General features: G+C 43.9%; 1 protein-coding gene across 4 annotated transcripts in view; it reads right to left on the reverse strand.

The window, feature by feature from the left end:
• The window catches only part of Kiaa1217 (KIAA1217 ortholog), a 292,280-nt gene that overhangs the window by 191,533 nt on the left and 84,761 nt on the right, over positions 1 to 15,986 (reverse strand). The gene's annotated exons all lie outside the window — the stretch shown is intronic.

Below are 15,986 nucleotides of genomic sequence, written 5' to 3' on the forward strand. Positions count from 1 at the left end.
ATTGTTCACAACAGACCAAAACAAAGCAATCCATGTCAGGGATATGATTTCTATGTGTGATTAGTCAGTCCAGGGCTGATTCGTGGCTGCAGGGCAGAGAGGTAGCGATTTATTTTTCCTTTCAGATCTCCACGCATGAGGTGTAATTACAGATTTCTTTGCCTTTTCGGTAGTACAGAATTAAAAACACCCTTCTTGGAGTGTAGTAGGTGCCAAGGAGTGTTCTGTAGGAGATACAAGCTCACTGAATCCAGCCACAGGACCTGCTGGGAATCCCTGCTTTTACCTGATGAAACAACCGGTTGCAGGCTACAGAGTAATTGCAAATACTCTAGGGTTTGATAAGCGTGATTATGCCACCTTTTCATTTCGTCACCCTGTCATATCATTAATCTGGGCTTTAGCTATCTCCTAGAAACACTCTACTCAAATGTTGGATATGCGAATTTCCTTGCAGGGAAATTAATTTCAGCAAACGCCAAGAGACTTACAGCGCTTTGGCAAAGGCTCGTGACTTTAATGTTGGCTTGCTGAAGCGGTGCTTCTGGCTACACACCATCGGGCAAGGTCCCTTTTGTGTCTGGTTGCTAGGACTTTGTTCAAAGCTCAGCCATTCTTCAGAATGGCCTGTGCAGTTCTCATGCCTTCCACTAGGATGCACTCCAGCCCCTGAATTTTTTCTGTCCCTTGTTCAGGGCACCATTATGTGGTTTTTAGGTTCTTTTGGATAGTTCAAGTGGTCTATACAAACTTACTTTATCTCTTCTGTCCCCCAACTCTAAAACAAGAAAAGGAAAAGCAAGCAGGGACAGGGACACACTCTTTACCAAACCTAATGGCCAGCTCTACCCCAGAAACACACATTTAAAAATGCCAGCTGAGTATCCACCATCCCAGCACCCCAACCTTCAGATAGGAGGAGACAAGGCAATCATTCAAAAGCTTGGGGACCAGCTAGCATGGAGTACACAGTTCAGCAGAAACAAGAAAGACCATTGTCGCAACAAGGAGGAAGGAGTGAACCCGTTAACTTCCTGAAAGTTATCCTGAGGCATGTGCACGTGCACACACACACACACACACACACACACACACACACACACACACACACACACTAAAGAAAGTATGTAAAGAAAAGCACACATGACAATATTTTATCACATCTGTCAACATTCCCTCTACCCCCATAACATTGTTTCTCTTGCATTCATTCTAAGAGCTGGGAACTGATGGAGCTGAGTCACAGAATAGAAAGCTTCTCTTTTCCAGGTTGCAAATGCACTTTCTCTTTTACTATATAATTAAGACATACTAAAATGAAAAAAAAAAAAGAAAGATCTTTTTCTAGAAAAGAGATAAGATTGAGATTTTCACCTCATCATACATTATACTCACTTGGTACCCATATTGATTTGGTGGCGTGCTAGTTATGATGTTCTAGAGAAGTAGAACCATCAGGCAGAGAGGGAGAGAGGGGGGGAGAGAGAGAGAGAGAGAGAGAGAGAGAGAGAGAGAGAGAGAGAGAGAGTCCAAAAAGGAAGGATGCTGCATATCAAGTCCAAAAACAATCTAGAGGCAGAATTCAAGCTTCCTTAGGAAGCAATGTCCAGCAGCTGACTGCAGAAGGCCTATTCACAGGATGAAGGTTGGAGGGCAATCTGTTTTGCTCAAATTCTAAGTATCAATCATCAAGAAAATACGAACCAGCCCAGGTGGTACACATGGACAACCCCAACAATGATGGTCTGCGTGTTCAAGGCCAGCATGGGCTACAAGGGGGACTCTGTAGCTAAGTATTTGATCAAATACCTAAATACCAAGACCTGGTCAAGTTGACAAATGATAGTATCTGATATGTATATATTATTAGTTCATGGGTATGAATGCATGCTCTCTGTCTAGGAACATGGAGAATGATAAGAGCAGGGACAGCCTAGAGCTCTTCAATCTATACAGTAAAAACTAGAGATCATACCATATACCAGAGTCCACCACGGCATCCATATACTAATTGCACAGTGATCACACGTGTATATCTTAAAACATAATTCACAGTTGCGATGTTCAAAATGGAACCTCTTAGTTCTTCAGCAAAACCACTGTCAACCCATCTTTCACGACGACACTCTTCACTCTCATCTCCCCTCTTCCTCCCTAAAAAAAAAGCCATTAAAGCTAGGGTCCCCAGCATGGCAACAAGTGGGCCCAGTGAGTAAATAAAGCCGACTCAGAAACAATTCTGCAAAACACTACCTCCTCGGCAGGGCCCATCAGTACTTTGACAGCATAAGCAAGGCCCTGTCCCACCTCCAGATTCCACCGTGCCAGCTCTAGCTGAGGACTGCTCACAAAAGAAGCTGCTCCTGGGCCTTTCTTCCTTTCCTTTGCTTTCCTTTGTATTCTGGCTTGTTTGTTTTGATTTGTCTATTTGTCTTCCAAAGAGGGAAAGCTTGAAAGAAGGCATGGAGTTGGATGGGTAGGGAAAGGGGGAAGGATCTGGGAAGAGATGGAGGACGGGAAGAATATATTATATGAAAAACCATATTTTCAATTAAAAGTATACAAATAAATAAAATTATTGTTTACAAGGATAGTAAAACCCAAGCTCTAATAAAACATTTTTTGAGGCAGACATTTCATTAAAATGAGCCTCAAGGCCCTTGGGCAGAGCTCAGTGGTAGAGCATTTAACACACACACACACACACACATGTATACACACACACACACACATACACACACATACACATATATATATGAACACACACACATACACACACATACACACATATATATATACACACACATACGCACATACACACACATATACATACACATAAACAAACACATACACACATACATACACACATACACACACATACACATAAACAAACACATACACACATATATACACATATACACACACATACACACACATACACACACATACACACACACATACACGCATATAAATAAACACATACACACACATACACATACACATAAACAAACACATACACACATACATATACACATACACACATACACATACACGCACATACACACACACACACACACATACACACACACACACATAAACAAACACATACACACATACATACACACATACACACATACTACACACACACATAAACAAACACATACACACATACATATACATACATACACACATACATACACACATACACACATACACACACATACATACACAATACACATACATACATACATACATACATACATAACACACACACACACACACACACACACACATGAGGAGGGATCTCGAATTGCAAAAACTATAAATATGTAAAACTGAAATGATCCCTGAGGCAGCTAGATTTTCACAGTAACAAACTTGAGTTGCCTCTATCAAGGATTCCACATTACCCCAATAGCTGAGGCTGCTAGTGGCTTAAAACACAAATGTATCACAAAATGCAATGTGGGAAATATTAGGGCAACAATCCATATATTTTTTTCTACCCATCCCCAGCCCCCAGAAAATATACTCGTGCTTTGGTCCGAGATACATCACTGTGAAACCATCAATTCTGATTGTGACTTTCTGTGTTTTGTTCCTTTCTCACAATTAAAGGTAGAAACTACCAGAAGTTACTCCCTGCACCTCCGCATCGTTAGTGACATCAGTCATGCTGCCTGAAGACTCTACTCCATCATCACACCGTGTAATGTTCATGGAGCTGCACTCCAGAGACACAGACGAAGCTTCATTTTCCACTCTCAAGGAGCGGCCATTGTTATTCAAAAGGGGTGATGGGTCTGTCAGGTCCTCTAATGGAGTCCGCAGCCCCAGTCAGACATCCATGCATCAGGGGACAGGGTAGTCCTGGGGAAAGCAGCATTCGGTTGAAAATAAAAGTCAATCTGCCTGCACTGCCACACAGCTCTAACCCTAGTAGGTGGAAGGCAGAGGCAGGTGGATCTCTGTAAGTTCAAGGCCAACCTACATTAATGGTCTACATTAGTTCCAGGTCAGTGTAGAGAGACCCTGTCTTCAAACAAACAACAAACAAACAAGCAAACATCAAGGCTGAAAAACAAGTGAAATCTCAGGGGAGTTAACCTTCAGATTTGATTAGCACTAGCAGCAGAAAGGCACCACAATTTGAGTGTGTTTAACAAGAACATAGTCTACACTACGGTTTACAACGAACACAACAAAAGGTACATGAACTTAGAAAAAGAGGTGGGAATGTAAGGATAAGGAAATCTAGCCTAAAAACACACCTGGCAAAGAGCAGCTCAATACATTTCTATTTCTGAGACATCCTTTCTCAGTTTATTCTCTCCCGCCAGTGTATATACTTTGGGGCAGTGACCGAGTGAAACTCTATAGGTCAGCTTACATGCCGTGGTGTTTCTGGCATATGAATTTCCCTAATCAGCAGATGTGTAATAATTTATAATTCCACCACTTTCCAGACTACACAATCTCACAGGCCCCTTAGAGGCTGAGAATAAACACAAGTTGACTTTTCCAACACGTTTACTAAAAATAAAAAGGACCACACAGTGAGCATCCCAGTCTATCACAGGACCCATTTGGGCAGGCAGTTTTCTTTAAATTAAATCCCTTTCACAGCCTTTGGCAAATTAGCGATTCTCTTCAGAAGACCACAGAATGCTGGAACGGGAAGGGACGCAGACATCCAGTCTTTGGCTTGGAAGTATATTATTATTTTAAAATTGTAGCTGGAAGGAAGGACCTTCATCAGCTGATAAAAATAAGACACCCCTTTGTTGAAGAAAGGAGTTGGAGACTCCAGGATAGTCACTTAACCCTGACGCATTTTATCAAGTTCCAAACCCACAAGGTGTCAGCCTTCGGCCGTGAACTCTGATATGTTCTGTAGCTGTCTTTGTGTCAGCCTTCGGCCGTGAACTCTGATATGTTCTGTAGCTGTCTTTGTGTCTTTGTGTTTGTTCCTAGCAGGAGCTTGTCAAGAGCCCACAGTGTGGAGGAATCATAAATGAGAGTACTGGGTAACGAGTCAAGGTGTCTGGGGACAACGGGAAGGTAGACATGCTGATGTGCAATACTGAAGTGTATGGGCAGGCCCACTGTCCCACACAAAGACTACTCAGCAGGTTTGCCCAGGACTTTCCCAGTTTCAAAACAAAAAGAGTCACTCCTGTGCCCCCGTCCCCTGCAGTGACTAAGACACCAAGATTAAGGCAATCTACAGAGGGAAGAGTTTATTTCTGCTCATGGTTAGGAGGGGGAGTCCATAATGGCAGAGAGGTACAGCTGGTGGCCCAGGCAGGATGCTTCTGTCTGGTCCCTGTCTGCCTTTGCATGCAGGAAGCAAAAGGAGCAAACTGAAGTAAAGCTATAAACTCTAAGCCCCATGTCTAGCAATGTGCTTCCTCCAGTGAGGCTACATGCACTTCCTAACAGTTCCTCAACAACACCACACAACTAAACAACCACAGTGCCAAACCAGGAGAGATAGTACTTCACCTCAGCACACAGGCACACACACACGCAGGCACACACACAGGCACACACACACACACACACACACACACACATTACACTACACACAGACACACACACACACACACACATTGCACTACACACAGACACACAAACACCACACTACCCCACACACACACACACAGGCACACACACACACACACACACCACACTACACACACACCACACACACACCACACACACTACACACACACCACACACTACACACACACACTACACACACACACACACACACACACACAGGGCACACACAGGCAGGCACACAGACACACACACACTCACACAGGCACACACACACATACACACACACAGGCACACACACACACACACACACTACACTACACACACACTACACTACACACACCACATAGACATAAGCTTCTGCTGTCACTGGTGCAGTTAATTCCACCCACATGAATGAGTAACTGATGAGCAGTTTGGACTGTGGTGAATCTCTGAGGAACACACATCACCTGAAGCAGAGCACAGAATCCGGGTGCTTCCCACACCATCTGCAGTATCTATGCTCTAAAGGAAAGCATTTCGGGCTGGCCTCTAACCAAGTCCTCTAGGTAGGCAGAGGAGAGAGTTTTTGTCTAAACAAGCAATTATATTCCTTATGACCTTCATTATGCCAGGCGTCTTTTATATATACTCCTTGGATGCCCCGTGATTACATAACATTAAGATAAACATCTGTCCACTTTCTAATTAAATGATTTAAAGTTAAAGTTATCGTATCTAACAAAATTTGCTGGGTGCAAACTGATACAAATCTTACAGCTCGTGGTTTTTTAAAAAGGTTTACTTTTAGTTTATGTGTGATGTCACGGCCTGTATGTATGTGTAGCATATGTGTTTGGTGCAGAAGAAGGTATCAGGGCCTCTGGAACTAGAGTTACAGGGGGTTATAGCTGCCAGGTGGGTGCTGGGAATTGAACCCAGGTCCTCTGCCAAGGCAAGCAATGCGCTAATCTCTGAAGAATCTCTCCAGGTGGCTTGTAAAGTACTTGACTGTTCTGGCAACTGAACAAATGCCAGCCTTTCCACCAGCAGACAGCACGTGTGGAAACATCAAGACGCTCACTGGCACGTTTTCGGGCAGACGAACGGGGCCAAGCCAAGTCCTCCGGGACAGGCTTGTGGGGTGCGAGAGAGGACTCCTACAATAGGATAACAGACAATGACCATGGGCACCATTAGTGACAACCGTGCCTCCTTTCTTGCAGGACCCCCAGCACTCAGCATCCTCCTCCAGAAAACGCAGAGGAAAGCCTGTAGTTTCTCCATCTGCCTCTAAAGCAGGACATCTGGGAATAACAGGAAGACCTTTTGTTTGTCACGATACGCCTAGAAAAAGATTATTTTCACCTTTGAAAAGAACCCTCAAAGAGCACCCTTTCTGCCATTGATTTTCTCTATGTGCACTGAGACTCAGTAGCTGGAGCAGGGGCGAGTGGTCCTGGGATATTTATTCTTGATCTTCCTAGATATCTCCCAGGGCACAAAACCTTCCCCACATCCCTTTCGTCCTCTGTTTTAGCTGTTTTGATATGGCCCTGGGAACTGTGAATGCCACTGAAGACCTCAGAACCAACACAAAACACAACACCAAAGACATGAGTGGGCTCTTAGATAACAATGGCTTTATACTGGGTTAGCAGGAGGTTTTATTAAGTTGAATGTCCCCCATCACCGAAGATGGGAGCTAACTGGAGCCGTGGGAAGGCTTCTCACAGCACACCTGACCGAGTATGTGCGTACACGATGGTGTGTGCAAAAGTGTCCTCCTTCATTTTGGAAACAGTTAAAGTACCACCCAAGAAGGACTACACAGCTTTGCCCAGGTGAATGGTTGCTCTCCTGAGATACTCTCCTAACCACTCCTAATGATATACCATGTTGTCAAGATGTTCCAATCAGAGACAGAAATGTTATCAGTGATTAATGAACACATACAATTCGTTCTATCTGTGTTATAAATAAATATATACAACAACAATCGAATGGAAGTTTTTAAAAAGGCAATAAGAGCTCACTCTTTAGATCTATTTAAATGTGTGTATGCCTGCTTGTGTATGAATAAGTGTGTGTGTGTGAGAATTGCTGCTGCCTGTGTGCATGTATGGGTACCATGTCTGGTGCTTGTAGAAGTCAGAAGAGTGCTTAGGATGGCCAGTATCTGAAGTTAAGTGTGATTGGGAGCCACCATGTGAGTACAGGGAATTGAACCAACACAAAACAGAGAACCATCAACGGAACTCAGTTCCTTTGCAAGAGCAACAAGTGCTCCAAACCACTGAGCCATCTCTCTATCTCCAGAACTTGTTTTTTTTTTTTTCAACTTCGGTAAAAATAATCTTTGAAGCCCTCTTGTTGAGGATTAGGTTGTCTCCTTCAGAACTAAATAAAGCCCCCAGGAAGGACATCATCAAAACCAGAGCCAATAGCTGCAAACTAGCAGCCAGCTCTCTCTCCATGGCCTATGACCTATACTCTGACAGTGGCCAGTGGCAAGGTTGACTCTGTCAGAGAATGCATGAATAGAATCCGTCCAAAACATCATTTCTCACAAGGCGGTTTTGCAGGCTTTGTGCAATCTATAACCTGTCCAAATCAACACATTTACGCAGGTGGCATTCCAAAGAAGCAAAAACAGTCATTATCTGAAAGCACCCTCCTCTGTAGGAGGGCATCCCACACAAAAATACACCAGAGCTCCAGAACTGTCGCATCCTGAAAAGCCCCATTTGGCTCTAAACCCAGACAGCTTTAACAACACAGCCCACTGAGGCTTTCACAACCACACTTGCTTTCCCCCTAATTGGGATGTTGATGGGCCTCATGTTCAACATAATGGGCTCTTCTGATCACAGCCGCGCTGCTCACTCTGAAGTAAGAACATTTAATCATCGGCCACTCTTCCCCAAGCCTGCCAGTGAGAGCATTTGTCAGGTGTTATGTCAATGTTCCCGAACAAATAAAAATACTACTTCATTTTTACCTCTGCTGACAACCAGGACTTCAAAGAAACATTGCAAAGTCTGGTCTCCCAGTTCCCCCAATACACCCGTAAATCTGCACAGTGCATCGTACCCTCGTGCAGATTTTCACCAAGGTGATAAGTAGGAGAAACAGCGAGGGAGTCTTCCCTTCGTAGCTGTGCAAACTAAGTATCTTTCATCAGTTTTGACACCACGGAAATATAGGTTTCAAATAATCTTTTAAAAGAATTTACTATGTCTTTGTATGCACACAGGGTTCTGCCTGCATGTGTGCTTGTGAGGGTATCAGATCCCTGAGAACTGGAGTTACAGACAGTTGTCAGCTGACATGTGGAGCACGGGTGTTGAACCCAGGTCCTTTGTAAGAACAGTGAGTGCCCTTAACCTCTGAGCTACCTTTTTAGCCCAACCGCACACCCCTTTATTTTTAACCTGTGAACTGAACCAGGTCGAGTACACAGGGAGTCCTAGCTCCCTAAGGGGTGGAGGCGGGGAATTACTGGAGTCTAGGAATTGAAATCAGCCTAGGCAACAAAGCAAGACCTGTGGTTTTTTTTTAAAAGTATGAGTTATAGCTCCCTATTAATTTTCCCACAGCAGAAAAATACATTCGGCCTGCTTGCCATTTCTATTTATATCCACTTTCCTGAATGGCACTCAGCTGGACTCCTTTCCTTGCACTCGGGCCGTGGGCCTTAGGGAATGAAGAAGCATCTTGAGTGAACAATTTGCTGCTCTGGGGGGCATCGTCCTTGCTGGAGGAGGAGGAGGAGGAGGAGGAGGGAAACCCTGGCGGCAGCTGCAGACACTCATTATGGCCCAAGGAAGAGAATCGGGTTTAAATTCAAGGAGACTCCGCAATGCAGGGCACACAGCATCCTAAGAAGTCTTAGGGATGCCGGGCAGAGTAGCGCCAACCTTTAATCCCAGTGCTTGGGAGGCAGAGGCAGTCAGGACTCTGTGAGTTTGAGTTTAGCCTGGTCTAAAGTGTGAGTTCTGGGACAGACCGAATCTTGGTGTGAAAGTTGTTGTGTGTGTGTGTGTGTGTGTGTGTGTGTGTGCATGTGTGTGTGGTGTGTGGCCAGAGGTGAACATTGGTTGCCTCTCTACCTCATTTTTTGAGCTAGGGTCTCTTACTGAACCCAGAGCTTACTAGTTCGGCTCACCTGGCTGCCCAGTGATCTCTAGGGATCTACTGTTCCCAGACCCCCAACCCAGCACAGTGAGGTTACACAAGACATTGTACCTGACCTTTACATGGGTGCTGGACATCCAAACTCAGGTCCCCATGCTCACACAGCAAGTGCTTTGCCAGCTGAACCATCTGCCTGACGCCGTGGGTTTGTGGGTCTTAAAACAAAACAAAAAGGCAAGCCTGCTTCTGCTATTTCTTCTGTTCTCCTTTCTAGACGAAGTTCGGGAACTAAGATCTGCTTAGCTCCGAGAATCGTCTGGTTTAAGAGACACTGGAACACTTAAAAGAAACATAAAGTCCAGGACCCAATACTGAGAAGGGGGACCCATCATTGGGGTATGAGAGATGGGTACTAAGTTAGACAGAGGTGCACAGAGGTGAGACCATAGGCTAAGGAGACTCTCGGGTCAGCATCATTGCTTCATTCAGACAGCAGAACAGCCATTACTCCCAGCATCTTCTCTGTATCACTGTATCCCCGGCAAATATCAGCTAATTCAGATAGGAATTCCCAAGCATCTGCTGGCTTCAACTGGTATTAACTAGAGAATGCCTTTATGCAAGGTAAGATACTCAGGCTGATTCACTCACTGCCCAGAGCTGCTTAAAGATTATCAGAATAGGGAAGGAAAAGAAAAGAAAAAGGCTCCCTCCTAACTTTCCACCCATCGATCAGTGACGATCATTCTGTCACTTGTCAAAGGCACAGGTCACAGGTTAACATATATCTGACCCCAGGCTGCATCAAGCATAAGAAAGAGTGCTAAGCTCTGGATTTAGGGAAATTACTGATGACCCAGGGAGCCTGAGGCCCACATCAGCTGTTCTTGGCACTGGGGAAGATGAAAGGTTTTGACACCAGGGAGATTTTTGCTTCAGATTTATACACTTAAATTAATAGTAACTGCTATTTGACTATTTGGCAAATTCAGTCCTATGTACCCCTTTTATCAAAGGAGTTTACTTTTTAATTAATTTATAAAATTAGCATACAAGGTATTAGATACCATTGTGGTGTTTTTTGAACACTGCACGTTTTAATAGGTTCTGCCATCTCCTCCACTCCCCTGTCCTCCGATCCCTCCCATAACCTCTTCTCCAGCCTTTTTTCCCTTTTCTGGTCACAGATATCCTTAAGTCCAAAACATGTCCTTCCTCAGCACCTATTTTTACCCTCCCTCGGGTACTCTTTGCCCACACTTCATAAAAGCATACTCTAGTTAATACCAGTTAAAGTCATTGCAAGCTAGGATCTCTATGTGCAAGAGAATGTATAACGTTGTCTTTCTGGGTTTTGGTCACTTTGATTACTATTGGACTGTCTAAACTCATCCATTTTCCCCCAAAAACTTTCCTTTTCTTCACAGCTTTATAAAAGGGAACTGAGTTTTGGAAGAGCTTTTTGAGTGAGCTTCCTGAACGTGGAACTCTATAGCTTCTGTTGATCTCCCTCCAAAACAAGGCAGCCAGGGAGGAGAAATAAAGCATTGTGACGCATAACTTTCATCTTCCAAAAAGTGAGGAATGGTCACCTTAGTTTGAAAGTAAAAATCTGGAGGTTCTCCACCGGCTTCCCTATCATAGGCTCAGCTGTTTCCCTTACTGGGATTGGTCCTTGTGGCTGAGCCATGATCACCCTTTGCTAGCCACGGGCCTCAGATGCAGCACTCTCAAAGCTGCAGCTTCCTCACGTGACCCCAGAGATGAGAGTACATTCCAGTGTAGGTCTCAGCGTGGACTAAACGAGGTAGACACACAAGAAGCCCTGTACACGGTGAGAGCAGAGTGGACCCCAGCTGCTGCCATTCTTGGTAAATGACATTATTAGGCAGTCACAATTAGTAGGCTATTATAGAACATGTTACAGTTTGGATGTTGAAGGATCCCCCAAACTCCCCAGGATGCTGCTGTTGGGAAGTGGTGGAAGCTTTGAGAGGTAGGTCTTAGTGGCAGGTCCCTGAGGGCTCGTGGTCAGCTCTCTTTTTCTCTTTTTTCCACGGCCCCTGATGTCAACAGGTTTGCTTGATTACTTCACTCTGCTGTCCTGTGCTACCTCAGCACAGACTCAAGTGAAGGGGAGAGGAATGTCCCGAGATCACGGACTGTACCTTCTAAAACACTGAGCTGAAATAAAAGTTGTCCCTTAGTAGGATAATTACCCTGGGTATTTTGTTCTCGGGAATACTGTAGGGAAAGTTGAACTGACACGCATTTCCTAAAAGACTTCTCTTTGCTGATACCCAAATTAGAAGAACCCAGGATGGTCAAGGAAATCAGAGAGGTGATATATTGACAGAATATAAGAGATAGTAGGATCAACAAATGTAAAAGTCCTTTTGCTTAGAAAAGGAGGTCCTAAAATAAGTTCTGCATTGTACCTGATAAAGTCAGCTGATGTCCATTGCCCCTTTCACGTCTTTGTCACATGTATCTGACACAATTTCCAGCACAGCACACGTTTTGGATAAATTCCAATGGTGTCAAGAAAACTTGGGACATGAGAGTGAGGAGGAGAAATATCGAATGCAGCGAATTTTAGTTTTAGGAAAAAGTGCCAAGGTATGAGCATGGTGATTTTTCAAAGGGGTTTTCTACGGAACTACAGACCATTGCAAATGATATGCACACACACATATGCTTCTGTGGTCGGGCAGATGGTGTATGTCGCCATGGGACCCACTCAAGGATAGAAATGAGCTCTCTGTCATGTACGTCTTTTGGTTTTTGATGTTTAAAAAATCATTCTTACATGTACAGATAAAAACTGTTTTTCTGACTAGGAGAATTAAGGACAGCAAGTCGTACGCTGGCAGTGCAGTGCTAATAAGCACAATGAAGGAAGGCAGCGTGAACAAGCAGGTAAAGGCGTTGGGTTCCTGGAAACGCTTCATCTCCCTTATATACCTTAAGCCCACATTTTAGAGATGAACACTGTCCTCTTCTTGCAGGCAGAGAAAGAAGGAACCAGGGTCATTCATTTATTGAATCAGGATTTCACTATCAAAAACCATGCTTCTAGCCTGGGTCACCTGTACTCGAGTGTATGATGACTTCTACCAGTGTTGGCCAAAGCTGTTGCGAAGCATCCAGGATATAAGTGTGTACAGTGTACAGTGGTCTACCATCCAAGGTGATCGTTAAGTACAGGTCAACAAGGTTGTTATCATGCCAACCTTCACGGAGACTTCAGTATGAAAAGGAGAACTGGGCTTCTCAGGGCCTCATCGCGTGATTTTTGTTTGCCAGATTACAGAAGCGTGCATATGCTTTGCAAGAGTCTCCAGGTCCGTGGACACACTTTGGCAGCGCCCATGCTCACACATGGTACTGTCTCTTAAATCTAGAACTTGTTGCCTTCGTCATTTGCTCTCCTTATTCACATTCCCCCACGTCCTCTTGACTCTATTTGAATTCATCTGAAATGTACGTCATGCAGGGCATTGTGTCAGATACAGGGGACAAAGAAGTGAAGGGTTCAAGGACACCAGCTGACATTTACCAGATGCAATGAAGGACCTATTTCAGGACCTTCTTTTCTAAGTGGAAAGGATGAAGGGGAAGGAAGAAGGGTGACTTGTTCATGGCAGATAAATGCTAGGTTTCCTGGCTGGACAGAGCATATCTTTGTCCCTTTTAGAAAACAAAAGACAAAGCTTGGGGCTTATGTTTATATTATACCCTAAGAAAGTGGACGGTGCACCCCCCTTCTCCAATCAATGCTATCTCATTCTTAAAGGACAAGGGATCGTGATTGTGACCTGGCCCTCATCCAGTTGTCCAGACTACCTATTACTGCTTAAAGACAGTCAATTCTAGTAGCTTCGCAATTTCTTTGATTCTCTTCCAATCCAAATTCCCCTTCCCGGGGTGACTTCTGATGGTCTCGCCAGTGTATTATCTCACAGCATATGGAATTTGGAATGGCATTTCCATATGATGGCCATACACATTCCTCTTGCAGGTTCTAGTCAAAAACACATGTGCTATCGGTTAGCAGAAGAGGCCGAGAAGGGATCGGGCTGGGAGAACGATGGGGAAGCAGAGCTCAGAGTCAAAGAAAACAGAAAGACTCCTTATACTGCTTAGCAATAAAGAACATGGAAGCCAAACAATTTTTATATGCAGGGTCAGGTAAGGAAAAAAAAAAAAAACCAATTTATTGTATCCTAAGCTCTTGGGCTACACTTTCCTCTTACCATTTTAAGTGTCAGGTAAATGTGGCTTCAGAAATTACGAGCTTTCTAAAGCTTAGGCAACGGCATCGTGACTCAGCCAGTGACTTAAGGTTGTTGCTCCCCTCAGTAACAAATTTTAATATCAGCCAATGCACCCGAGTTTGCTCCGAAGACCATGCCAGCTCCAGTGTGCCAGGAGATATAGTCTACTCTATCTCAACAGAAAGAAGAGAGCCTTAATGTGACAGCGGTTCCTATGTCCCCGCCTTACTTTAGCACTCTGCCAGCTCTGTCAGTGGGAGGCTTGACAAGAAATAACACCACCAGCAGCCACATCTTTCAGTAATTAATAACACCCACCCTCGGCCCTTCCCTGTTTATTAACACAAGCTTTGTAACAAAGTTCCTCAGGAAGAACCTCGGCACATCTGAAATCCGAGCAAGAAAGGACAGCAGTATGATTGCTGGGAGCTGAAGGCCACCACAGACTACACTGTGAGTCCGCTTACACGGCTGAAACTTGACTCAAAACATAAAAGAAAATGAAGGAGAAGAAGAGGGAGGGGGAGGAGGAGGAGGAGGAAGCCACTCGACCCAGAGCTGAGTAGAAAAAGAAATTATAGTCAAGCTGACAAAGTTTCAACCAGGAAATGTGAAGAACTTAAAACCCTGAAAGCTGACATAATATTACTGAGGAAATATACCCATGATGAGGACTTAAGACCTACAATGGGGGAATAAATAAATGAAGGTCTTTAAGAATGCACTTAATAATGAATGTCGGTATCTGATTAATTAAATAGTTAAAGTCAAAAACTCGAGAGATCCAGAGAAATGAATTTTTAGGCATCGAAGTTGACTGTCAGACTTGTTTGCTGTTTGAGCAAACAATGGATATGAGAAATGGAAGAAGTACAAGTGATCCTGGGGCAGGGACAGCAGACAGACTCTAAACACTTAAATTGGCAAAGGCAGAAACCTCACATTCCAAATGCTAGACAAGATGTCCCTTCACAGAATCCTGACAGAACAGGAAGTGAAAGGGGACACTTGGGTTCATGGTTAGGGACTAAAGCCCAGTTATATTTGTCACTTGGAAGATGCTGGCACTGCAAGCACGATTTTTCATGCAGGTATGACGTGTCGTCATAGCTTGCCTGATGATGTCTAGATTCCAGTGCACGGCTCCCATTAAACTTCTGTTTTGTTTTGGGTTTTTTTGTTTTTTTTTTTTTTAAAGAATTATTTATTTATTTTATGTATGTGAGAGCACTGTAGCTGTCTTCAGACACACCAGAAGAGGGCATCAGATCCCATTACAGATGGTTGTGAGCCACCATGTGGGCGCTGGGATTGGTGCTCTTAACCGCTGAGCCATTTCTCCAGCCCATTAAAAAGCTGTCACTTAACTATGTCAAGAGACCAGAGAGGCAGTGTTACATGCTGATGGCCCTCAGGTTTTAGAGTTAGGTTTATTAGTGTTCTGAGATATCAAAGGCAACAAGCAGATATTTGGGGTCTATATGCGTTGTCTAGGTTTTGGATAAAATAGCATTTGACTTCATCTCCTAGGGATTCCCCAAGTCCCAAACACCAGTAACTGTGGTTTGTTTGATAATGAAGCAAGGGTACCCAAAGCTATAGCTACTAGTGATCAGAACACAGTCATCCTTAACCACGTGTGATTTCAAAAGCTGGTTTTCGTAGGCATACTAGTACACACCTTGTTAGGACATATTCAGGGACAGTGTGGTGTTATCTAAAGAATGATAACAATTGTACACTTTTTAATAATAAAATATAACACTGACCTATAGGATAGGCAAAAATGCTAATAAGATAAAAAAAAAAAAGTCAACTGGATCTAAAGCTCTCTCTTCAGTTTTCATTCTGACATTCCTGGACTACTGGTACCTCATGGTGGGTCTCATGTCTCCCGTTTGGTTGGTTGATTGGTTGGTGTATTTTTCTGAGACAAGGTTGTAGGTATAATGTTTTCTACGCTGTGGAACACTGACCCTGGGGTTATTCAAATGCTGATTTCTCTGCCCTCATATCTGGTTTCAATCT

The sequence above is a fragment of the Rattus rattus genome, chromosome 14 (assembly GCF_011064425.1).
Source record: "Rattus rattus isolate New Zealand chromosome 14, Rrattus_CSIRO_v1, whole genome shotgun sequence".
Classification (NCBI taxonomy): Eukaryota; Metazoa; Chordata; class Mammalia; order Rodentia; family Muridae; genus Rattus; species Rattus rattus.